Source organism: Macaca fascicularis, chromosome 6 (genome assembly GCF_037993035.2).
Source record: "Macaca fascicularis isolate 582-1 chromosome 6, T2T-MFA8v1.1".
In the NCBI taxonomy this organism is placed as follows: domain Eukaryota; kingdom Metazoa; phylum Chordata; class Mammalia; order Primates; family Cercopithecidae; genus Macaca; species Macaca fascicularis.
In genome coordinates, this window is record NC_088380.1 from 137313240 (window position 1) to 137339507 (window position 26268).

The window sequence follows — 26268 nt, forward strand, 5'->3', positions numbered from 1 at the left end:
ACTTTGAAATAATAAAAATGAAAATAAAAATACACAAGAGCTACCAAAACACAACCAGATAGTAAAACATAAAAATTTGTATCAGAAATTACAATGTAAAATATAATAAAGCTAAGAATCAACATATATATCATACAAATATATTTGACTATAAAATTCAGCATTTTCAGAAAAGGTTATTCACAGAACCTCAATTATCTGTAAACATGAGAAATAAAAATTGCCTGTATTTTTTCATGCTTATCATGAGCCAGGCAACTAACAAAAGCATGTAGCATATATTATTTCATGCAGTTATCATTACAAGCCAATGAAGTAGGTAGTATTAAATATATTTGTTATGTACATAATAAAACCAAGACACTAAATTATTAAATAATTTACAAAGATTACAAAGCTTAAAAGTAGCAGAGACTAACTGTGAAGCCAGCCAGTCTGATTCCAGACCTTGTCCTCTTGACCCATTACCAAAATTAGTCATGAACTTGAATATAAAGCAACAAATTTTATGATCAAAATAGTTCAGAGTATGTTCCCTGAACCCAGTAGAATTAAGCAAGAAATCAGAAAAGACAACTAGGAAATTCCTAACTGACCGAAAATTTTAAAATACACTGTAAATAATGCATTGGTCAAAGAATAACTTGAAGCTAAAATTTTAAAATATTTAAACTGAATTATTAAAAAGAGACCACAAATCAAAACTTGTGTGATTCTTTGAAGTAAGGAGTTCAAGACCAGCCTGGCCAACATGACAAAAGCCCAACTCTATTAAAAATACAAAAATGGCTGAAAGTGGTGGCTCATGCCTATAATCCCAGCACTTTGGGAGGCTGAGGTGGGCGGAATACCTTAGGTCAAGAGTTTGAGACCAGCCTAGCCAACATGGAGAAACCCTGTCTCTACTAAAAATACAAAAATTAGCCTAGCATGGTGGCAGTTGCCTGTAACCTCAGCTACTTGGGAGGCTGAGGCAGGAAACTCACTTGAACCTGGGACGCAGAGGTTGCAGTGAGATGAGATCACACCACTGCACTCCAGCCTCAGTGACAAAAGCAAGACTCCGTTTAAACAAACAAACAAAAACAATTAGCTAGGCATGGTGGCATGCGTCTGTTGTCCCAGCTACTCAGGAGGCTGAGGCAGGAGAATGACTTGAACTCACAAAGCAGAGGCTGAAGTGAGCCAAGATCGTGCCACTGCACTCTAGATGGGCAACAGAGCGAGACTATGTCTCAAAAAAAGAAAAAAAAAAACAAAAACAAAAACTTGTGTGATTCACCTAAAGCAGTGTTTAGGGGGAAATGGGAAGCCTTAAATGCATATTTTAGAAATGAAGAAAGATGAAAAATCGATTATCTAAGCTTCCACTTCATTAAGTTTAAAAAATAACAGTATATCAAACCTTAAAAATGGAAAGAATAGCAAAGGAGAGCTGAAATCAACAAAAGAGAAAGTCAAACTTACAGTAGAGAAAAACCAACAAAACCAGAAGCTTGTTTTTAAAAAACAATTATACAATAATAATGGGAGACTTCAACATCCCACTGTCAACATTAGACAGATCAACGAGACAGAAAGTTAACAAGGATATCCAGGAATTGAACTCATCCCTGCAGCAAGCAGACCTAATAGACATCTACAGACCTCTCGACCCCAAATCAACAGAATATACATTCTACTCAGCACCACATCACACATATTCCAAAATTGACCACGAAATTGGAAGTAAAACACTCCTCAGCAAATGTACAAGAACAGAAATTATAACAAACTGTCTCTCAGACCACAGTGCAATCAAACTAGAACTCAGGACTAAGAAACTCAATCAAAACTGCTCAACTACATGGAAACTGAATAACCTCCTCCTGAATGACTACTGGGTACATAACGAAATGAAGGCAGAAATAAAGATGTTCTTTGAAACCAATGAGAACAAAGATACAACATACCAGAATCTCTGGGACACATTTAAAGCAGTGTGTAGAGGGAAATTTATAGCACTAAATGCCCACAAGAGAAAGCAGGAAAGATCTAAAATTGACACTCTAACATCGCAATTAAAAGAACTAGAGAAGCCAGAGCAAACACATTCAAAAGCCAGCAGAAGGCAAGAAATAAGTAAGATCAGAGCAGAACTGAAGGAGATAGAGACACAAAAAACCCTCCAAAAAATCAATGAATCCAGGAGTTGGTTTTTTGAAGAGATCAACAAAATTGATAGACCACTAGCAAGACTAACAAAGAAGAAAAGAGAGAAGAATCAAATAGACGCAATAAAAAATGATAAAAGGGATATCACCACCGACCCCACAGAAATACAAACTACCATCAGAGAATACTATAAACACCTCTACGCAAATAAACGAGAAAATCTAGAAGAAATGGATAATTTCCTGGACACTTACACTCTTCCAAGACTAAACCAGGAAGAAGCTGACTCCCTGAATAGACCAATAGCAGGCTCTGAAATTGAGGCAATAATTAATAGCCTACCAACCAAAAAAAGTCCAGGACCAAATGAATTCACAGCTGAATTCTACCAGAGGTACGAGGGGAAGCTGGTACCATTCCTTCTGAAACTATTCCAATCAATAGAAAAAGAGGGAATCCTCCCTAACACATTTTAGGAGGCCAACATCATCCTGATACCAAAGCCTGGCAGAGACACAACAAAAAAAGAGAATTTTAGACCAATATCCCTGATGAACATCGATGCAAAAATCCTCAATAAAATACTGGCAAACCAGATCCAGCAGCACATCAAAAAGTTTATCCACCATGATCAAGTGGGCTTCATCCCTGGGATGCAAGGCTGGTTCAACATATGCAAATCAATAAATGTAATCCAGCATATAAACAGAACCAAAGACAAAAACCACATGATTATCTCAATAGATGCAGAAAAGGCCTTTGACAAAATTCAACATCCCTTCATGCTAAAAACTCTCAATAAATTCGGTATTGATGGAACGTATCTCAAAATCATAAGAGCTATGTATGACAAACCCACAGCCAATATCATACTGAATGGGCAAAAACTGGAAAAATTCCCTTTGAAAACTGGCACAAGACAGGGATGCCCTCTCTCACCACTCCTATTCAACATAGTGTTGGAAGTTCTGGCTAGGGCAATCAGGCAAGAGAAAGAAATCAAGGGTATTCAGTTAGGAAAAGAAGAAGTCAAATTGTCCCTCTTTGCAGATGACATGATTGTATATTAAGAAAACCCCATTGTCTCAGCCCAAAATCTCCTTAAGCTGATAAGAAACTTCAGCAAAGTCTCAGGATACAAAATTAATGTGCAAAAATCACAAGCATTCTTATACACCAGTAACAGACAAACACAGAGCCAAATCATGAATGAACTCCCATTCACAATTGCTTCAAAGAGAATGAAATACCTAGGAATCCAACTTACAAGGGATGTAAAGGACCTCTTCAAGGAGAACTACAAACCACTGCTCAGTGAAATAAAAGAGGACACAAACAAATGGAAGAACATACCATGCTCATGGATAGGAAGAATCAATATCGTGAAAATGGCCATACTGCCCAAGGTAATTTATAGATTCAATGCCACCCCCATCAAGCTACCAATGAGTTTCTTCACAGAATTGGAAAAAACTGCTTTAAAGTTCATATGGAACCACAAAAGAGCCCGCATTGCCAAGACAATCCTAAGTCAAAAGAACAAAGCTGGAGGCATCATGCTACCTGACTTCAAACTATACTACAAGGCTACAGTAACCAAAACAGCATGGTACTGGTACCAAAACAGAGATATAGACCAATGGAACAGAACAGAGTCCTCAGAAATAATACCACACATCTACAGCCATCTGATCTTTGACAAACATGACAAAAACAAGAAATGGGGAAAGGATTCCCTATTTAATAAATGGTGCTGGGAAAATTGGCTAGCCATAAGTAGAAAGCTGAAACTGGATCCTTTCCTTACTCCTTATACGAAAATTAATTCAAGATGGATTAGAGACTTAAATGTTAGACCTAATACCATAAAAACCCTAGAAGAAAACCTAGGTAATACCATTCAGGACATAGCCATGGGCAAGGACTTCATGCCTAAAACACCAAAAGCAATGGCAACAAAAGCCAAAATTGACAAATGGGATCTAATTAAACTAAAGAGCTTCTCCACAGCAAAAGAAACTACCATCAGAGTGAACAGGCAACCTACAGAATGGGAGAAAATTTTTGCAATCTACTCATCTGACAAAGGGCTAATATCCACAACCTACAAAGAACTCAAACAAATTTACAAGAAAAAAAACAAGCAACCCCATCAAAAAGTGGGCAAAGGATATAAACAGACATTTCTCAAAAGAAGACATTCATACAGCCAACAGACACATGAAAAAATGCTCATCATCACTGGCCATCAGAGAAATGCAAATCAAAACCACAATGAGATGCCATGTCACACCAGTTAGAATGGCAATCATTAAAAAATCAGGAAACAACAGGTGCTGGAGAGGATGTGGAGAAATAGGAACACTTTTACACTGTTGGTGGGATTGTAAACTAGTTCAACCATTATGGAAAACAGTATGGCGATTCCTCAAGGATCTAGAATTAGAAGTACCATATGACCCAGCCATCCCATTACTGGGTATATACCCAAAGGATTATAAATCATGCTGCTATAAAGACACATGCACACGTATGTTTATTGCGGCACTATTCACAATAGCAAAGACTTGGAATCAACCCAAATGTCGATCAGTGACAGATTGGATTAAGAAAATGTGGCACATATACACCATGGAATACTATGCAGCCATGAAAAAGGATGAGTTTGTGTCCTTTGTAGGGACATGGATGCAGCTGGAAACCATCATTCTCAGCAAACTATCGCAAGAACAGAAAACCAAACACCGCATGTTCTCACTCATAGGTGGGAACTGAACAATGAGATCACTTGGACTCGGGAAAGGGAACATCACACACCGGGGCCTATCATGGAGAGGGGGGAGGGGGGAGGGATTGCATTGGGAGTTATACCTGATATAAATGACGAGTTGATGGGTGCTGACGAGTTGATGGGTGCAGCACACCAACATGGCACAAGTATACATATGTAACAAACCTGCACGTTATGCACATGTACCCTAGAACTTAAAGTATAATAATAAAATAAATTAATTAATTAATTAAAAAAATAAAAAATAAAAAAATAAAATAAAATAAAAAAGTGGTGAGTTCAGCTGAAAGAAAAATAGCGATTTACAACAAACCCACAACCAATATCATACTGAATGGGCAAAAACTGGAAGCATTCCTTTTGAAAACAGGCACAAGACAGGGATGCCCTCTCTCACCACTCATATTCAACATAGTGTTGGAAGTTCTGGCCAGGGCAATCAGGCAGGAGAAAGAAATAAAGGGGATTCAATTAGGAAAAGAGGAAGTCAAATTGTCCCTGTTTGCAGATGTCATGACTGTATATTTAGAAAACCCCATCATTTCAGCCCAAAATCTCCTTAAGTTGATAAGCAACTTCAGCAAAGTCTCAGCATACAAGATCAATGAGCAAAAATCACAAGCATTCTTATACACCAATGACAGACAAACACAGAGCCAAATCATGAGTGAACTCCCATTCACAATTGTTACCAAGAAAATAAAATACCTAGGAATACAACTTACAAGGGATGTGAAGGACCTCTTCAAGGAGAACTACAAACCACTGATCAAAGAAATAAGAGAGGACACAAACAAATGGAAAAACATTCCATGCTCATGGATAGGAAGAATCAATATTGTGAAAATGGCCATACTGCCCAAAGTAATTTATATACTCAATGCTATCACCACCAAGCTACCATTGACTTTCTTCACAGAATTAGAAAAAAAACTACTTTCAATTTCATATGGAACCAAACAAGAGCCCGTATAGCCAACAGAATCCTAAGCAAAAAGAACAAAGCTGGAGGCATCACACTACCTGATTTCAAACTGTACCACAAGTCTGCAGTAACTAAAACTAGCAAGGGAAATGCCAGTTGCTTATAAAACCAGAAGGTCTGTGAGAACTCTCACTATCATGAGAACAGCATGGGGGAAACCATCCCCGTGATTCAATTACCTTCCCCAGGTCCCTCCCATGACACATGGGGATTATGGGGATTACAATTAAAGATGAGATATGGGTACGGACACAGCCAAATGATATCAATTCCCTATTTAATAAATGGTGCTGGGACAGCTGGCTAGCCATAACATAAACAAACAGAAAAGCATGGAATATTATAACACTGTAACTGTCATATGTAAACTACTCTTCTCCTAAGTAGAAAGACTAGATGATGAACCAATCAAAAAGAATAACTACAATTTTTCAAGACATAGGCAGTACAATAAAATATAAATAGAAACAATAAAAAAGTTAAAATGTGGGAAGATGAACTTAAGACAGTGTTTCTATTACTTTTCTTTTTGCCTGTTTGTTTGTTTATGCAAACAGTGCTAAGTAATTATTAGGTTAAAATAATGGGTTATAAAATAGTTTTTGCATGACTCGTGGTCATCTCAAATCAAAAAACATATCATGGACACACAAAAATAGAATGAAACTAAACCATGTCACTAGAGAAAATTACCTTCAATAAACAAAGACAGGAAGGAAAAAAAGAAGGAAGACCACAAAACAACCTGAAAATAAATAACAAAATGCAAAAGTAAGTTCTTATTAATAGCAATGTTGAATGTAAATGGACTAAACTCTTCAATCAAAAGACATAGACTGGCTGAATGAGTGAAAAAACAAGACCCATGACCTACAAGAAATACACTTCACCCATAAAGACACACATGGACCGAAAATAAAGAAATGAAACAAGATATTCTATGCCAATGGAAACTAAAACACAGCAGGAATAATTATATGAGAAAAAATAGATTTCAAGACAAAAACTATAAGAAAAGACAAAGAAGGACACTATATAATGATTAAGAGGTCAATTCAGCAAGAAGACATAAAATTTTAAATATATATGCACCCAACACTGGAGCACACAGATATACAAAGTAAATATCACTAGAAAGATAGATAGGCCCCAGTGCAATCATAGCTGAAGAAAGGCCCCAGTGCAATCATAGCTGAAGACTTCAACACCCACTTGCAGCACTGGACAGATCTTCCGGACAGAAAATCAACAAAGAAAACATTAGACTTAATCTGCACTATAGACCAAGTGGATCTAATAAATATTTACAGAACATTTCATCCAACAGCTGCAGAATATGTATTCTTTTCCTCAGCACATGAATCATTCTCAAAGATAGACCAAAAACACTGAAATAATATCAAGGATCTTCTCTAAGCAAAATGGAATAAAACTAGAAATTAAAAACAGGAAGAATTTTGGAAACTATACAAATACATAGAAATTAAGCCATATGATCCTAAATGACCAGTGGCTCTATGAAGAAATGAAGAAGGAAATTGAAAAATTTCTTGAAACAAATGATAATGAAACACAACATATCGAAACCTATAGGACACAATAAAAGCAATACTAAGTGGGAAGTTTATAGCAATAAGTGCCTACATCAAAAAGGAGAAAAAACTTCAAATAAACAATCTAATAATGCATTTTTTTTTTTTTTTTTTGAGACGGAGTCTCGCTCTGCCGCCCAGGCTGGAGTACAGTGGCCAGATCTCAGCTCACTGCAAGCTCCGCCTCCCGGGTTTACACCATTCTCCTGCCTCAGCCTCCCGAGTAGCTGGGACTACAGGCGCCCGCCACCTCGCCTGGCTAGTTTTTTGTATTTTTAGTAGAGACAGGGTTTCACCGTGTTAGCCAGGATGGTCTCGAACTCCTGACCTCGTGATCTGCCCGTCTCAGCCTCCCAAAGTGCCAGGATTGCAGGCTTGAGCCACCACGCCCAGCCAATAATGCATTTTAAAGAACCAGAAAAGCAAGAGCAAACCAAACACAAAAACTAGTAGAAGAAAAGAAATAATAAAGATTATAGCAGAAATAAACGAAATTGAAATGAAGAAAACAATACAAAATATTAGTAAAACAAAAAGTTAGTTTTTTGAAAAGTTAAACAAAATTGACCAACCATTAGCCAGACTAACACAAAAAAAGAGAGAAGATATAAATAAATAAAATCAGAAATGAAAAAAGAGACATTACAACTGATACTACAGAAATTCAAAGGATCATTAGTGGCTAGTATGAGCAACTATATGCCAATAAATTAGAAAATCTAGGAAACAATGGACAAATTCCCAGACATACAATCTATCAAGACTGAACCAGGAAGAAATCCAAAATCTGAACAGAATAATAACAAGTAACAAGATCAAAGCTGTAATAAAAGTCTTCCAGTGGGCCGGTAATGGTGGCTCATGCCTGTAATCCCAGCACTTTGGGAGGCTGAGGTGAGTGCGTAACTTAAGGTCAGGAGTTCGAGACCAGCCTGGCCAACATGGCGAAACCCTATCTTTACTAAAAATACAAAAGTAGCCAGCCGTGGTGGCATGTGCCTGTTGTCCCAGCTACTCCAGAGGCTGAGGCAGGCGAATTGCTTGAACCCAGGAGGCGGAGGTTGCAGTGAGCTGAGATCACATCACTGCACTCCAGGCCAGGTGATGGAATAAGACTCTGTCTCAAAAAAAGAAAAAAAAAGTCTCCCAGTGGCCAGGTGCAGTGGGTCATGTCTGTAATGCCAACACTTTGGGAGGTGGGCACCCGTAATCCCAGCTATTGGGGAGGCTGAGGCACGAGAATTGCTTGAACCCGGGAGGCAGAGGTTGCAGTGAGCTGAGATCACACCACTGCACTCCAGCCTGGGTGACAGAGTGAGACCCTGACTCAAAAAAAAAATGTCTCCCAAAAGTCTCCCAGTCAAGAAAACCCCTGCACCTCATGGTTTCACTACTGAACTCTACCAAAACTTTAAAGAAGAATTAATACCAATCCTACTCAAAATATTCTGAAATATTCAGGAGGAGAGAATATATCCAAGCTCATTCTATGAGGCCAGCATTACTCCAATATCAAAACCAGACAAAGACACATTAAAAAAATAAAAACAAACTACAGGCCAACATCTCTGATGAATACTGATGCAAAAATCCTCAGCAAAATACTAGCAGACTGAACTCAACAATACATTAGAAAGATCATTCATCACGATCAAGTGGGATTTATTCCTGGGATGCAAGAATGATTCACCATATGCAGATCAATCAGTGTGACACATCATATCAACAGGATGAAGGATAAAAACCATATGATTATTTCTAATGATGGTGAAAATACATTTGATAAAATTTAACATCCCTTTATGATAAAAAACTGGGTATAGAAGGAACATACCTTAACATAACAAAAGCCATATATGACACACCCACAGCTAGTATCATATTGAGTGGACAAAACTGAAAGCCTTTTCTCTAAGATCTGGAACATGGCAAGGATGCCCACTATCACCACTGTTACTCAACATAGTACTAGAAGTCCTAGCTAAAGCCATCAGACAAAAGAAAGGAATAAAGGGCATCCAAATTGGAAAAGAAGAAGTAAAATTATTCTTGTTTGCAGATGATATATTATACATAGAGAAGCCTAAATACTCCATCAAAAAACAATGAGAACTGATAAACCAATTCAGTAAAGTTGCAGAATACAAAATCAACATACAAAAATCAGTAGCATTTTTATATGCCAACAGTGAACAATATGAAAAAGAAATTTTAGAAAGTAATCCCATTTGTAATAGTCACAAATAAAATTAAATAGCTAGGAATTAATTTAACCAAAGAAATAAAAGATCTCTACAATGAAAACTATAAACCACTGTTGAAACAAACAGAAGAGGGAAAGAAAAATATTCCATATTCATGGATTAGAGGAATAAATATTGCTTAAATGTCTATACTATCCAAAGCAATCAATCTACAGATTCAATTCACCTTCTATCAAAATACCAATTACATTCTTCACAGAAATAGAAAAAACAATCCTAAAATTTATATGGAACTGCAAAAGACCCAGAATGGCCTGAGATATCACAAGCAAAAAGAACAAAACTGGAGAAATCACATTACCTGACTTCAAATTATTCTACAGAACCATAGTAACCAAAACAGCACAGTACTGGCATAAAATCAGACACACAGACCAATGGAACAGAATAGAGGATCCACAAATAAATCCACACACCTATAGTGAACTCGTTGTTAACAAAGAGGCAAAGAATATACAGTAGGGAAAAGGCATTCTCTTCAATAAATGATGATGGGGAAACTGAATATCCTTAGGCAGGAGAATGAAACTAGACCCCTATCTCTCATCATATAAAAATCAAATAAAAATAGATTAAAGACTTAAATCTAAGACCTCAAACTATGAAATGACTACAAGAAAACATTAGGAAAACTCACCAGGACATTGTTGTAGACAAATATTTCTTGAGTAATACCCTACAAGCACAGGCAACCAAGCCAAAAACGGACAAATGAGAGCGCAACGAGTGCAAAAGCTTCTGCACAGTGAGGGAAATAATCAACAAAGTGAACAAACAACGCACAAATAGGAGAAAATATTTGCAAACTACTCATCTGACAAGGGATTAAAAACCAGACTGTATAAGAAACTCAAACAATTCTACAGGAAAAAATCTAATAACCCAATCAGAAAACGGGCAAAAGATTTGAATAGGTATTTCTCAAAAGAAGACATACTAATAGGAAACAGGCATATGAAAAGGCACTCAACATCATTGATCATCAGAGAAATGCAAACCAAAACTACAATGAGATATCGTCTCATGCTGGTTAAAATGGCTTATATCCAAGAGATATAAGCCAACATCTTGGCTGTGGATAAAAGGGAATCCTCACACACTGTTTTTGGAAATGTAAATTAGTACAATCACTATGGAGTACAGTTTGAAGGTTCCTCAGAAAAACTAAAAATTGAGTTACTATATGATCCAGTAATCCCACTGCTGGGTATATACTGAAAAGAAAGGAAATCAGTATATCAAAGTGGTATCTGCACTCCCATGTTTGTTGCAGCACTGTTCACAATAGTCAAGATTTGGAAGCAACCTAAGTGTTCACCAAGAAAAGGTGGTGCTTATACACAATGGAGTACTATTCAGTCATAAAAGAATGAGATCCAGCCATTAGCAACAACATGGATGGTAGTGGAGATCATTACGTTAAGTGAAATAAGCCAGGCACAGAAAGATAAACATCATATGTTCTCATTTGTTTGTGAGATCTAAAAATCAAAACAATTGAATTCATGGAGATAGAGAGTAGAAGGATGGCTACCAGAGGCCCAAAAGGATAGTAAGGGGCTGGGTGGGTGGAGTGGGTATGGTTAACGGGTACAGAAAAATAGTTCAAAAATAAGACCTACTATTTAATAGCACAACCATGACTATAGTCAACAAAAATTTTACATATTTAATAACTAAAAGATTATAACTGAATTGTTTGTAACATAAAGGATAAATGCTTGAGGGGATAGATACTCCATTCTCCATGATATGATTATTTCACATTGCATACCTCTATCAAAACATCTCATGTACCCCATAAATACACACATGTACTATGTACCCACAAAAATTAAAAATTAAAAAAATTTCAAAGAATCCTTGAAGAAAACCTAGGAAACACCATTCTGAACATCAGTCTTGGGAAAGAATTTATGACTAAGTCTTCAAAAGTAATTGCAGCGAAAATGAAAGTTTACAAGTGAGACTTAATTAAACTAAGGGGCTTCTTCACAGCCAAAGAAACTATCAACAGCATAAATGGACAGCCTTCAGAATGGGAGAAAACATTAGCAAACTATACATCCAACAAAGGTCTAATATCCAGAATCTATAAGGAACTTAAACAACTCAACAGGCAAAAACCAAATAACCACATTGAAAACTGGGCAAAAGACATGAATAGACATTTCTCAAAAGAAGACATCCAAGCAGCCAACAAACATATTTTTTAAAAAAGGATTCAGCACCACTAATCATCAGAGACATGCAAATCGAAACCACAATGAGGTACCATCTCACACTAGTCAGCATGGCTATTACTAAAAAGTCAAAAAATAACAGATGTTGGCAAGGATGCAGAGAAAAGAGAACACTTACACACCATTGGAGGGGGGTATAAAGCAGTTTAACCCCTACAGAAAACAGTATAGAGATTTCTCAAAGAACAAAATAGAACTGCCATTCAGCCCACCAATCCCACTACTGGATTTTTATCCAAAGGAAAAGAAATTGTTTTGTCAAGAAGACACCTGTGCTCATATGTTTATTGCAGCACTATTTACAATAGCAAAGTCATGAATCAACTTAAGTCTCCACAAATGGTTGATTGGATAAAGAAAATATCCCATGGAATACCATGTAACCATAAAACAGAATAAAACCATGTCCTTCACAGCAACACAGATGGAGCTGGTGGCCATTATCCTAAATAAAACAACTGAGAAACAGGAAGTATTGAAGCATCTTACAATCATATTTTGAGCAAAAATAAGACATACTCAACTGAGAATATACTGTATGATTCCAAAGTATATAAAGAACACCTTCAAATCAACATGAAAAAGGAAGACAATTCAATAGAAAAACATGACCAGAAGACTTGCACAGGCAATTCATAAAAGAGGATATACAAATGGTCATCAGAGAAATTCAAATTAAATGCATCAGAAGGGTAAAAATTAAAATGATAGAAAATACCGAATGTTGGCTTTGGTAAGGAGGAACTGGTATTCTCATACATGGACTGATGAGAGTATAAGTTGGTACAACTACTGTTCAGATGCATCTACCAAAGGTAATCTATGTATGTACAGCCTGCACCCTGCAACTTCATTCTGTGGTATACACACTCTAGACATATATATGTATGGTCAACAAAAGATACAAACCAGAATGTGCATAATGGCACTATTTGTAATACCATCAATCTGGAAATGTTCATAATACCAAAATGTCCACCATTAAAAGAACAGATATATTAATTATAGTATTACATATAATGATATATCATACAACAATGAGAATGAATTAGTTATACCTACCCAAAATAAAATGAATCTCAAAACATAGCATGAATAAAATAAGTAAGGCACTAAAGAGTACATATCATATAAATCTATTTACAAAGAGGCAAAAGGAGGTGAAACTAATCTATGGTATTAAAAGTCAGAATAAAATTATCCTTGATGGCAGGGAAAGAGGATTGGATAGTAACTTAAAGGGGCATAAGGGCACTTCTGGGTTTCGGGCAATGCTTTGATTTTTAATCTAGACGCTAGTTCCATCTGTATAAAATAAAACTTGTGAAGATTTATTAAAATGTACATTCATGAATTTTGCACATTTTCATTATTTTATCCTTCAATAAATAGTCTACATAAAAACACAAGGAGATAATTTAAAACTACAGTATTGGGAAGGAGGAAATTGATTCTAAGGGATTCTTAAGTCTTTTGATTTTAAAGGTTATATTACCAACCAATATTATACTAACTCAAGATTGCATGTTATATTTGCTAAAGTTGAACATCAAATCAATAACATTATATCAAAAGATTACTAAACAAACTTACACTACAACATGACCAGGGTCACCATATCTCCTCTTGTGCCCCAAGTCAATGCAACTTTGAATATTTCTCCCATATTCTTTCCTCCCTAGCAAAAACAACTACATCCTCATACATATATCAATACATCACATTGTACTTCATAATTCAATTTTACTTGTCAATTACATTTAAATCAATCTAGGAAAAAATTTAAACTTTATCCCTCACTTTTGCATGCTGATATCTGAGGATATGTCATGATCTTTGGGAATAAGATAATCATGGGGAAAAGTGCTGTTTCTTTCACTATCAACAGAACTACTAAGTGACTAATGAATGAGTGCGGTAGCATATACAGCATGCACACCCTGGACAAAGGGATGATTCACACCCAGAACAGAACAGGGTGGGACAACATGAAACTTCATCACACTACTCAGAATGATATGCAACGTCAAACTTATGAATTGTTTATTTCTGGGACTTTCCATTTAATATATCTAGATCACAGTGGACCATAGGTAACTGAAACCATGGAAAGCAGAACTCTAGATAAAAGGAGACTAATGTATTTCAGTTAAAATGACAATTCCTAAACCAGCAGAACACAGGACCTTAACTAGCACTCTAAACTTCAAGTAAGATTTTAGAGGAAAAAAATATATGATTACAAGAATGGGTCATCTCTACTATTATACTCATCACCATTGAAAGTTTCTTATAATATGCTTTTATAATTTTCAGATTTGCAAAAAAAAGAGGTAAAATTTCTACAAATATAATTACATAAATTTTCCTACCATAGTGTCAGATATTAAGCTAGATATTTAATGTAATTCTCATATATAAGTTAATTCTCCCAAAGGCTGAAAATTAGGAATCATTATAATAGTCTTAAAGATACAGAAACTGAGGTTCAGTGGATTTAAATTAGTCTCTCAAGGTCAAACATCTGGCAATTAGCAGACTGAGGACTTGAACTCAAGGTCTGTTTGCATACAATATCTTCACCTTTTTAAACTATATTATGTAACTCCCTATAGTTCCTCAGCAAAGACATACACATGATTCATGTTAGAAATTAATACATCAGTGACATATTAGTGAAAGGAAGGCTGAAATATAGAGGGTGATGGAAGAAACAATCCTGTGTCCTTCAAATAACTGCCTAGGCATGCAGAAAGCTGATCCCTGTAAGGAGTTAAAATATATAGCTTAGGTAAAGTAAATTAAAAGGGGCTGTATGAATCCACTGCAGTTAGATTTGGAGAAAGATGCATTTATTATTCTGTACACCTTGGCATATGTGATTGATGTCAATTTGAGGCTTTATAGAGTAAAAAGTGCTGACAAACAAGTGAATCACTTTATTAATGTGCTATAAAAGGATAAATGAGGCTTGAGAAACTTTGTTTGCCCTAGACTCAGCACATTGGAAAGGCTGGCAAAGGTAAACCCCTCCTTAGGATGATCCATTGCAACTCCTTCTCAGTTTTTCATATGCAATCTTTCCCTTAGATTTCTTAGAGTTATTAATTCTCTATATGCACAACTTCAAAATACTTGGTCTTACTCTGACCCATCTCAAAATACTTGGCTATCGCATTCATTTATCTAGCCCACAAACCTTCCACTAATCTCTTATCTAAAGTCTGCTCTCCTGAGAGAAGGACTCGTCAGGTGTCTTTCTCAGGACTTCTGATTTCTTCAAATATTTGAGAAATGTGTATCTCTTAGAAGGAACAAATCAATGCTGTCACAATGGGATTTATGAGCCCACCCCACTCTCCAACACCATGCTCCTGTGAGGCTTCTTTGCGGCACTAGAAATTCATTCCTAGATGTCTTTGAGATTTTATTCTTCAAGAGATCTTTTTTCAAAACACAAATATCTAAAATTATTATTAAATAAAATGTATCTGGGAAGAGCTAAGAAAAAGAGCAAAACCATAGTAGGAGTTCAGGAAGGAAAAAAGGTACCTACACATTTTCCTAGACTAACAACAAATGTCGTCCGTAAGCCTCTAAAGTGCTTGTCAGTAAATTTGTCCAAATTTCTCAGGTTCCAGATCAGCCTTTCTTTTTTTTTTTTTTTTTTTTTTTTTTTTTTTTTTTTTTTGAAAAGAAACTTGTTCCTTTAGGCCAGGAGAAATTGTACCCATTAATAGGAACTGTTCCAGAGAGAGGTAAGTATACATTTAAGACACACATGGAAAAATAAACCATAAAAACCCCATCCCACTATGCTATCTAGGACCTCAGGACATTATTGTACAATTAGAAAAAGGCACCCATTCTGGATGTAGGGCTCACGACTCAGCAAAAAAAGAAACAGCTGAATTTCAACCCCTACCCCCATCCTTACTAGGAGCAATGTGCACTATGCACAGAAACTGCCCAACCATATGTGAGGTTCTCTAGGACTACTGTCTCAGTTTGTAAAAGATTGTTCACAGGCTCTGATTGTGCTTCTTCAAATTGTCTTAATTAAAAGAAAATTCTAATCTTTCAGGTTAAATTTTAGTACAAATATCTGAAAAGTCAACACTTGTTTGATATTTCCCCAAGATGTATTTTGAAATTCACTGAGGAAATTGTTGTCTTCTGTCACTATATAAGCATTTTTCTTTCATCTGCCCTCTGCTGTGCACTTCGTACCCATCATACCAATACACACACGCATACACACAGACCTAGACACACCCATGTCCCTCACCAGCCACACCCATACCTATATACACAGACACACACATACACACACAACCAGGCAAACACACACCCATACAACTATACACGTTCACCCAACCATACACAATCATACATACAAACAACCACATGCACCCAAAAACACACCACACATACCCACACCCATACATACCCACACTCAGTCACCCACCCACCCACACATATGCTCATCCACACAACCATAAACATATACACACACACCCTACACACACACAGAAATGCACACTTATATAGCCGTACACAAATTCTTTCTCCAATCACTGATGCCTTCTCTTACTAACACTGCACAATCACACACCAAACTCTTCATTGACCATGTTTCCTGATTGAACATGTTTTCTGGTTTTTCCAAGACCATCCTCATGTCTGAGATACATCTCACTTTAACACATCTCAAAATATTTGGCTACTTATCACATTCATTTATCTACCCCACAAACCTTCTAGTAACCCATTATCCAAAGTCAGAATGGTATTCTGGTTTTTAAACTTTGTTTATGCATCAGCTTTTATTTGTTCAACCAAATAATTTAGAATCCTTTGGAAATATTTGTAAATAGCAAATATTTCTGGATCTGAAAATGTTCCAAAAATGAAACATTGACCAATCAATTTCACCTAAGCATTGACCAGCCTATATGTTTACAAATTGCATCCCTATTCAAAATAACATAAAGACTGCTGAGGTTTGAAGACAGCTTATATGATACTCTCTTCCCTGTCAGATACAAGCCAATTGAAAGCAAAAATGTGAGGAAGATCAGATAAAAATATCAAGTTTATTATAGATTAAACTGGATTGGAATAGATGGCTTTGGAGAAAAAAAGATGTTCCTAAAACTCCCTTATCCAGAATTAGATACTTACACTTCAGTCACTATCAGCACTGAACAATGGAAGTCCTTTCCCCATATAACCAAGAGCATATCAGATCTCTCTACAGAGAGAAGAATCACAAAGACGAAAGGGAAATAATATGCCAAACATGCTCTGTTCCTTGTCCCAAACTCACCAATGAGGTTAGTCCATTCTTTTCTCATGAGGAAAAGCAAGGAGCACAGAGGGGAAAGATGTCCTTCTACCTGCAAGAGACATCAGAAGAACGGAATAAGTATTTACCCCACCACTTCTCAGTTTTTCTTTCATCTCTACCTTTTAGGCTTAACCAATATTTTAGGAATAACCAGGTATGGAGACATCACCCTCCAGAGAGATCAGCAGTCTATCAAAATTATCTGCTCTCACCTTTGTAAGACCATTTGTTTTTTATCCCAGGACGACAATTTCAGCAGTATAAAGTTTTCTCCCAGAAGACACTAAAATATGCCAAAACCACATATTAACTAAATTAATCCCAAAACCACTTAGGAATTAATACTAAAAATTTATTCTCTATTCTATTTCTTAGGCCAAATTATTTTTCAGTCTTGTCCAACATAGCTTATCACTGTTTGCCAGTAAAATAAAAAGGCATCATAAAGATATTTTGGTTATAATACAATAAGTTGAGATGTCCCAAATTTAAATAGGAATCTTTTTGAAATCAAATTATCAAAACTCATATACAAAGAGAACATTTTGAAACAAGAGAAAAGTGACTACCAACATGGCACATGTATACATATGTAACAAACCTGCACGTTGTGCACATGTACCCTAGAACTTAAAGTATAATAATAAAATAAAATAAAGAAAAGTGACTAATACAAGAGAACCTCCATAAGGTTATTAGTGGATTTCTCAGCAGAACCTTGACATTTCAAGAAAGAGTAGGATGATATATTCAAAGTACTGAAAGGAAAAAGTGCCAGCTGAGCATATTATAACTGACAAAGCTGTCCTTGAGAAATGAAGAATAGATAGAGATTTTCACAGACAAACAAAGGCTGAAAGAGCTCATCACCACTAAGGCCTGCCTTGCAAGGAATGCAAAAAGGGGTTCTCTTCAAGTTGAAATGAAAGAATACTAATTAATAACATGAAAACATATAAAAGTATAAAACTCACTAATAAATATAAATAGTCAAATTCAGAGTACTCTAATGCTGTAATGGTGATGCACAAAAGATTTTTAAAATCTAGTGTAAAAGTTGAAAGACAAAGTATTAACAATAATCATAGCTACAATAATTTGTTAATGGATGCACAGTATAAAATGATGTAAATTGTGATGGCAATGACATAAAATGTGGGAAGAGGAGAATTAAAAGTGTAGTGTTTTTGTACACAGTTAAAGTTAAGTTGTTATCAGCATGAAATAGACTTCTATAAGATTATGTAAGCCTCATGGTAACCAGAAAGACAAAACTTCTAGTAGATCCACAAAGGATAAAGAAAATGAAATCAAAGCATACCACTACAAAACTCATCAAATGACAAAGGAAGACAACAAAAATGGAAGAAGAGGAACAGAAGAAGTAGAAACCAGTGATAAAAAAAATAAACAAAATTGCAGTAAGAAGTTCTTACCTACCAATAATTACTTTAAATGTAAATGGATTAAATTTTTCACTCAAAAGACAGACTGGCTGAATGGATTAAAAAAAAAAAAAAAAGACCAAATATACACTGTCTACACTAGATTCACTTTAGCTTTAAGGACACACATAGGCTAAGAATAAAGAGATGAAAAATGATTTTATATATATATATAATATATATATTCTAATGTTGGACCAGATACATTGGGTATAAATTGGAACATATAAATATATGAAGCAAACATTAACATTGGAGCATATAAATATATAAAGCATTAGAAATATAAATATATAAAGCAAATATTAATGGAACTGAAGGGAGAAATTTATAGCAATATACTGCTAGCAGGAGACTTCAATACTCACTTTCAACAATGGATAGATCATCCAGACAGAAAATTAATATGGAAACATTGGATTTGAATAACCTATAACCAAGTGGATCTAATAGACATATAGAACATTTCATCCAACAGCAACAGAATAAACATTTTTCTCAAGCACACATGGAAAATTTTCCAGGATAGATCATATTTATATAATCACAAGCCACAAAACACGTCTTAACAAACTTAAGAAGACTGCAATCATATCAAGTATTTTTTTGGACCCCAGTGGCATGAAATCAATAATGGGAGGGAAAATTAAAATTCACAAAAATATAAAAATTTTAAATCACACTCTTGAACAATTTGCATTAATATATACTAACAATGAACTATCTGAAAAAGAAATTAAGATGACTATTCCATTTACAATAGCTTCAAAAAGAATAAAATATTAGGAGTAAACTGAACCAGGGGTCCACTTTCAGTTCACTGAAAACTACAAAACATTAATGAAACAAATTTAAGAAGACACAAATAAATGGAAAGTTTCCTGTGTTCCCAGGTTGGAAGAATAAACGTTGTTAAAATGACCCTACTACCCAATGTGCTATGCTGATTCAATGTAATCCCTATCAATAGAAAAAAAAAATCCTAAAATTTATATGAGACCACAAAAGTCCCCAAGAGCAAAAGCAATAGTGAGCAAAAAGAATAAAGCTAGAGGTATCACACTTCCTGATTTTTAAATATATTACAAAGCTATAGTAAACAAAACAGTAGGATACTAGCATAAAAATAGACATATACACCAATAAAACAGAATAGAGAGAACTAAAGTAAATCTATATATATATATATGGTCAACTGATCTTTGACAAAACTGCCAAGAACATACAGTGGAGAAAGGATAGTGTCTTCAATAAATGGTGTTGGAAAACTAGATATCTACATGTGATAGATACTGCATGATCTCCCTTATATATGGAGTCTAAAAGCAGAGAGTAGAATAGTGGTTGCCAGAGGCTGGTGTGTTGGGGGAACTGGGGAGATGTTGGTCAAAGGAGATAAAATTTCCATTATACAAAATGAATACGTCTGGAGATCTAACGTATAGCATGGTTACTATAGTTAATAATACTGCATTGTATACTTACAATGAGCTAAGAGAGTAGATCTTAAGTGTTCTCACCACAAAAAAAGTTAATTACATAAGATGATAAATAAGTTCATTAGCTTGATTGTGGTAACCATTTCCCAATGTGTACACACATCAAAACACCATGTTTTGCATCTTAAAAATATACAATTATTATTTGTCAATTATGCCTCAATAATGCTGGGGGAAGTAAATCAGGGGTGAGGCCATAAGTAATGAACAGGAAATATCCCACTTTACTGGCATTAGAAGAAGAGAGTGTCACCTGACAATGATTTAAAGTTGCCACTCTCACTTCCAGGCTGTAGTAATTTCTGACTCTAGACCCTCAGATTCTCCCTCTACCTGGGCCAAAGCAACTGGTAACTTTCCAGATAATGGTTGATCTGTCAACCTGGGCCCCAGAGTGAGGAAAATGTGGAGCAGAAATGCCAGCCAGGCCAAAATAAACACGCAGTAACAACATGAAATGAATATTTGTTATTCCATTTTAATCCACTGAGATTTGAAAGTTAACATTATCGAAACATAACGTAGGTCATGCCGGTTGCAAAATCTCTCATTCTCCAATTATCTTTCTCCTCCTATGTTCCTTCATAAAAGGTACTTCCAGGCATGCAGGCCTATCATGTTTATTACATTTTTCTCTCCTCCCCATGTCTCTCACCAATCACTAGATTCTAGATAAATCTTCCGAAATGGTTCTAACAACACTGTGCTGTCTTTTTTATTTCCAAAGTAACTTTCGCCATTGTTCTCATCATCTATCACCAATAATGAAGCTATATTCATATCTGGTCTCTAATCCTCAATCACTTATTGTGCAGACAACCTATCCACCTTACTTCAGCACATTTAACATGCCTCGTACACAATGGACATTAAGTCATTCAACTACTTAGAACTTTGAGTGTTTTGTTACTGCTAATTAAAAATTCAAAATTTTTAGTTAGGGAATCAAGGCTTTCTATATCATATTCCCAAACTAGCTTCTCAGCTATATTCAGTATTCAAATTTATATCTTTTATATATTAGGAAGCTTTTCAATGAAGGGCTCTTGAGCTTTTGGAAGAATGTGAATATTGATCATAATCAGTTTTTTAAAAGACTCCACAAATTCAAAGCTCTATAAATGTGCCTACATATTACATGTGAAACTGATAGTATCCAACCATCCATAGAAAAGGCTTCAAAGCTGTGTCCTTTAAGACTCAGACAAAATAAGATAATTCTCTTTGTTAAATCATGACACAAAGTAGCTATAGTAAAGTTCAAAATTAGGGAGTTAATGTTCTTCTATCTTGACATATCTCAACCTCACTGATTTTCTTCACAAGAACTGTCAGTATTTTAAAATATCTTCCTTCATTCTGTTTATTAGATTTTCTAGAACTATACACTGTTTAAAACAATAGCAACTCATTATCAGAGGTGGAGAACTGAGATCTTTCTCTTGTTAATCAGTCAATTCAATATGTATTTCATAAGCATATAACACATGCAAGGGACCATGTCTTTTCATATTTGTATCCAAAGCAAATAGCATCTTGCAAAGAATTACTGTATTAGTCTGTTCTCATGCTGCTGATAAAGACCTACCTGAGACTAGGCAATTTACAAAGGAATTAGGCTTAATGGAGAACTCACAGCTACACATCACTGGAGAAGCCTCACAATCATGGCAGAAGGCAAGAAGGAGCAAGTCACATCTTACATGGATGGCAGCAGGCAAAAAGAGCTTGTGCATAGAAACTCCCATTTTTAAAACCATCAGATCTCATGAGACTCATTCACTATCATGAGAACAGCACAGGAAAATCTGCCCCCATAATTCAATCACTTCCCACTGGGTTCCTCCCATGACATATGGGAATTGTGGGAGTTACAACTCAAAATGAGATTTGGTTGGGGACACAGCCAAACCATATCAATGACCATTAAATAAATTCTGATAATTGCTAAAGTCTGGGGAACACAAGTTGAATTACTCATAGGCCCTACCCACAGAGACTCAAATATTTGGGAGAAACAGTAAAAACTACCCACAATGCAAGTCAAAATGGAAATACAAGCATTAAAAATGGAAATATAAGCATTATAAAAGCCTGGAACAAAAAATATATATATTCTAATTGTGAGAATCCAGGAAAGTTTAAAAGAGAATGTTGCATTTGAGCAATGCCTTCAATTTTTTTTTTTTTTTAACTGTAAAAAAAATAGAGAAAGCATTTTAGGCTAAGAGATCAGCATAGCCATATAAGGAAATTTAGAATTATCTAACATTATTAGGAAATAGAAAATATAACAGAATACTAGGTCAGAATACACACAGTGGAGTAGTGGGAGAATATGCTGAAGAGGTAACCTGAGGTGCTAGCATAAACAGCTTTGAATGCCAAACACTTTTGAATTTAATTTTTTAAGCAACTGAACACAGAATATAGGATAGTAAAAATAGTCTAATATATTTTAGGAAGATAGTTCTGACAGCAATATCCATTATTGATAATATTTTGAAAGTTATCTCATGGGTGGCTAAATTTTCCTAATGACAACGTGTTCATTGTTCATTCTTTCAAGGGCACCTGAATATTACACTTTGCTCTCCTAGAATGTCTCTGAATGGTATGTAAGGGTGAGCACTGAAGTGCATTTTAATCACATAGTCCTATGTTGCATATAATTTGGTTCACTTTGTGTAAAATATTTTACATGAGTTTATAAGAGGCAGATAATCTTACCTCTATTCAACAGGTCTGAATCATTTAAAATGATTAAGTACTAAGACATCATAAAATTGTTCCAGTGGATTAAATAGTTCGAGGATGATAGTTACTGCTTTATCAACAGTTTTCCCATTAATCTGTTGTTCCTATGCTCAGCAGTGTTCTCTCAAGGCCAAAACCTTCTCTTTTGGGTTGGTGAATATAAGTGCCCTCCATTTTTGGCAGCTTTGATCTCCAGATTCACTGTGATGAGCCCAGCTGTTCACAAAGCTATTTTCATGCTTGCCAGCTTAATATCCCGCAGCACAGCAGTGCAGTGAAGAAGATCCCTTTCTGATTACAGGTATGCAACAAGAGTTAATTGTTAGAAATGCTTTCTGATAATACTCAACTGAAATAACAATCTCAAATGATGAAATTTATGAGCAAAAGCTACATTTCTTTCAACATATCTGCAGACAGAGAACAGAGAGTGGTAGCAGGGAAGAATAATTTCTTGTAGCTTCCTAGCGGTGGATATCATAAATCACAGGAAACATTAATTATCCTCTAGCTCCATGAGAATATGGGTCAAGACTCCACAAAGATACAATGAACCAAAAGCCTCAAACCTCATCAGTTTTTTCCACTTTTATGACTTTTCTAATAGGTAAGTATAATGTCAAAAGGAATATGCCATTTTATAAAAACCACATATGATCTGATTGAGAAAGCTGCATAAAACAATTCAAAATCTCTCAATCAATGTGACATTTAACTTAGCAGATATGGTAGGGAAAAGTAATTAATTGCTTTATCATTTGCAAAAGGACGTGTACTTGGATAGAAGAATTTTTGGCAACATTTCAGTAAAAGACACATTTAAAATGGCTGTTCCAATACCTTTTCCTATAAAGGAACAAGACTGCCATTTTAACACCACATTTACTTATTATGATCACATCTAATTCTGCTCTTGTGTATATAAACAAAAGCATTTCTTAGCCTTACTATTTTTAGATTCATGGAAATTTCTTTAGAAAGGACATTTTCAAATAACTTTCAAAAGTTCACCATTATCATAAAGATATCATCTGACTATTAGGTACACAGTAGCCTTACCTGCTTCTGTTACTACCATAGACACACTTTGCCCAGTATTGATTTAATTCATTACATTCTCAGTGATAGGGACAATGAAGTCCAGGCTGAGGTGGTCTCAGATGCAGATGAGGAACTTGTTGGGAATTGGAGCAAAGGTCTCTTGCTAGGCTTTAGCAAAGAGACTGGTGGCATTTTGTCCCTGCCCTAGAGAACTGTGGAACTTTGAACTCAAGAAAGAAGATTTAGGGTAATCTGACAGAAGAAATTTCTAAGTGACAAAGCACAAAGCATTCAAGAGGAAGCAGGGTATAAACATTTGAAAATTTGCAGCCTGATGATGCAATAGAAAAGAAAAACCCATTTTCTAGGGAGAAATTCAAGCTGGCTGCAGAAATTTGTATAACTAACAAGGAGCAAAATGTTCATCACCAAGACAATAAGGAAAATATATGTCTCCAGGCATGTCAGAGACCTTCACAGCAGCCCCTCCCATCACAAGCCAGGAGGCCCAGGAGGGAAGATGGTTTTGTGGGCCAGATCCAGGGCCCCCTGCTCTATGCAGCCTCAGGACCTAGTGCCCTGTGTTCCATGTGCTTCAACTCCAGCCATGGCTAAAAGGGGCCAAGGTACAGCTTGGACCATTGCTTCAGAGAACGCAAGCCCCAAGCCTTGGCAGCTTTCATGTGGTCTTCTATGGGTGCATAGGAGTCAAGAATTGAGGCTTGGGAACCTCTGCCTAGATTTCAGAGGATGTATGGAAATTCCTGGATGTCCAGGCAGATGTTTGCCACAGCAGTGGAACCCTCATGGAGAACCTCTGCTACAGCAGTGCAGAAGGGAAATGTGAGGTTGGAGCTCCCACAAAGAGTCCCCACTGGGGCACTACCTAGAGGGGCTGTGAGAAGAGGGTCACCATCCTCCAGACCCCAGAATGGTACATCCATCAACAGCTTGCACCATGCACCTGGAAAAGCCACAGGCACTCAACACCAACCTGTGAAAACAGCCAGGAGTGGGGCTGTACCCTACAAAGCCACAGCGACAGAGCTGCCCAAGGTCGTGGGAGCCTACCTCTTGCATCAGTGTGACCTGGATGTGAGACATGGAATCAAAGGAGATCATTTTGCAACTTTAAGTTTTACTGACTGGCCTATTGGATTTCAGACTTGCATGGGGCTTGTAGCCCCTTTGTTTGGGCTACTTTCTCCCATTTGGAACGGGCATATTTACCTAATGCCTATACACCCATTGTATCTAGGAAGTAACTAACTTGCTTTTGATTTTACAGGCTCATACATGAAAGGTACTTGTTTTGTCTCAGATGAGACTTCGGACGTGGACTTTTTGGTTAATGCTGAAATGAATTAAGACTTTGGGGATTGTTGGAAGGGCATGATTGTGTTTTGAAATGTGAGGACATGAGATTTGGGAGGGGCCAAGGATGGAATGATATGGTTTGGTTCTGTGTCCCCAACCAAATCTCACCTTTAATTGTAATGATTTCCATGTGTCAAGGGCAGGACCAGGTTGAGGTGATTGGACCTTGGGGGCAGTTTCCCTCATGCTGTTCTCATGATAATGAGTAAGTCTCATGAAGTCTGATGATTTTATAAGGGTCTGGCATTTCCCCTGTTGGCTCTCATTCTCTCTTCTGCTGCCCTGTGTATAGGTACCTTCCACCATGATTGTATGTTTCCTGAGGCCCCCCAGTCATGCAAAACTATGAGTCAATTAAACCCCTTTTCTCTATAAATTACCCAGTCTTGGGTATTTCTTCATAGCAGCGTAAGAATGAACTAATATATAACCAAGATCAGATGACCCTACCAACCAGTTCTAAAAAATGTTTAAGGTACAAATAATGCCGATTTTTAAAACAATTTTTGAGGTAATAGAAAAATACAAAAAAAAAAAAATCCCAACTTATTTTACAAGGCCACCATAAAGGAAATTATAAGAAAGGAAATCCTAAGGCCAAGTTCATTTCTAAATGTAAATGCAAAATATATACAACTTTTTTCTTTTTGAGACAGAGTCTCACACTGTCACCCAGGCTGGAGTGCAGTGGCACGAACATGGCTCATTGCAGCCTTGACCTCCTAGGCTGAAGCAGTCCTCCCACCTCAACCTCCCAAGTAGCTGGCACT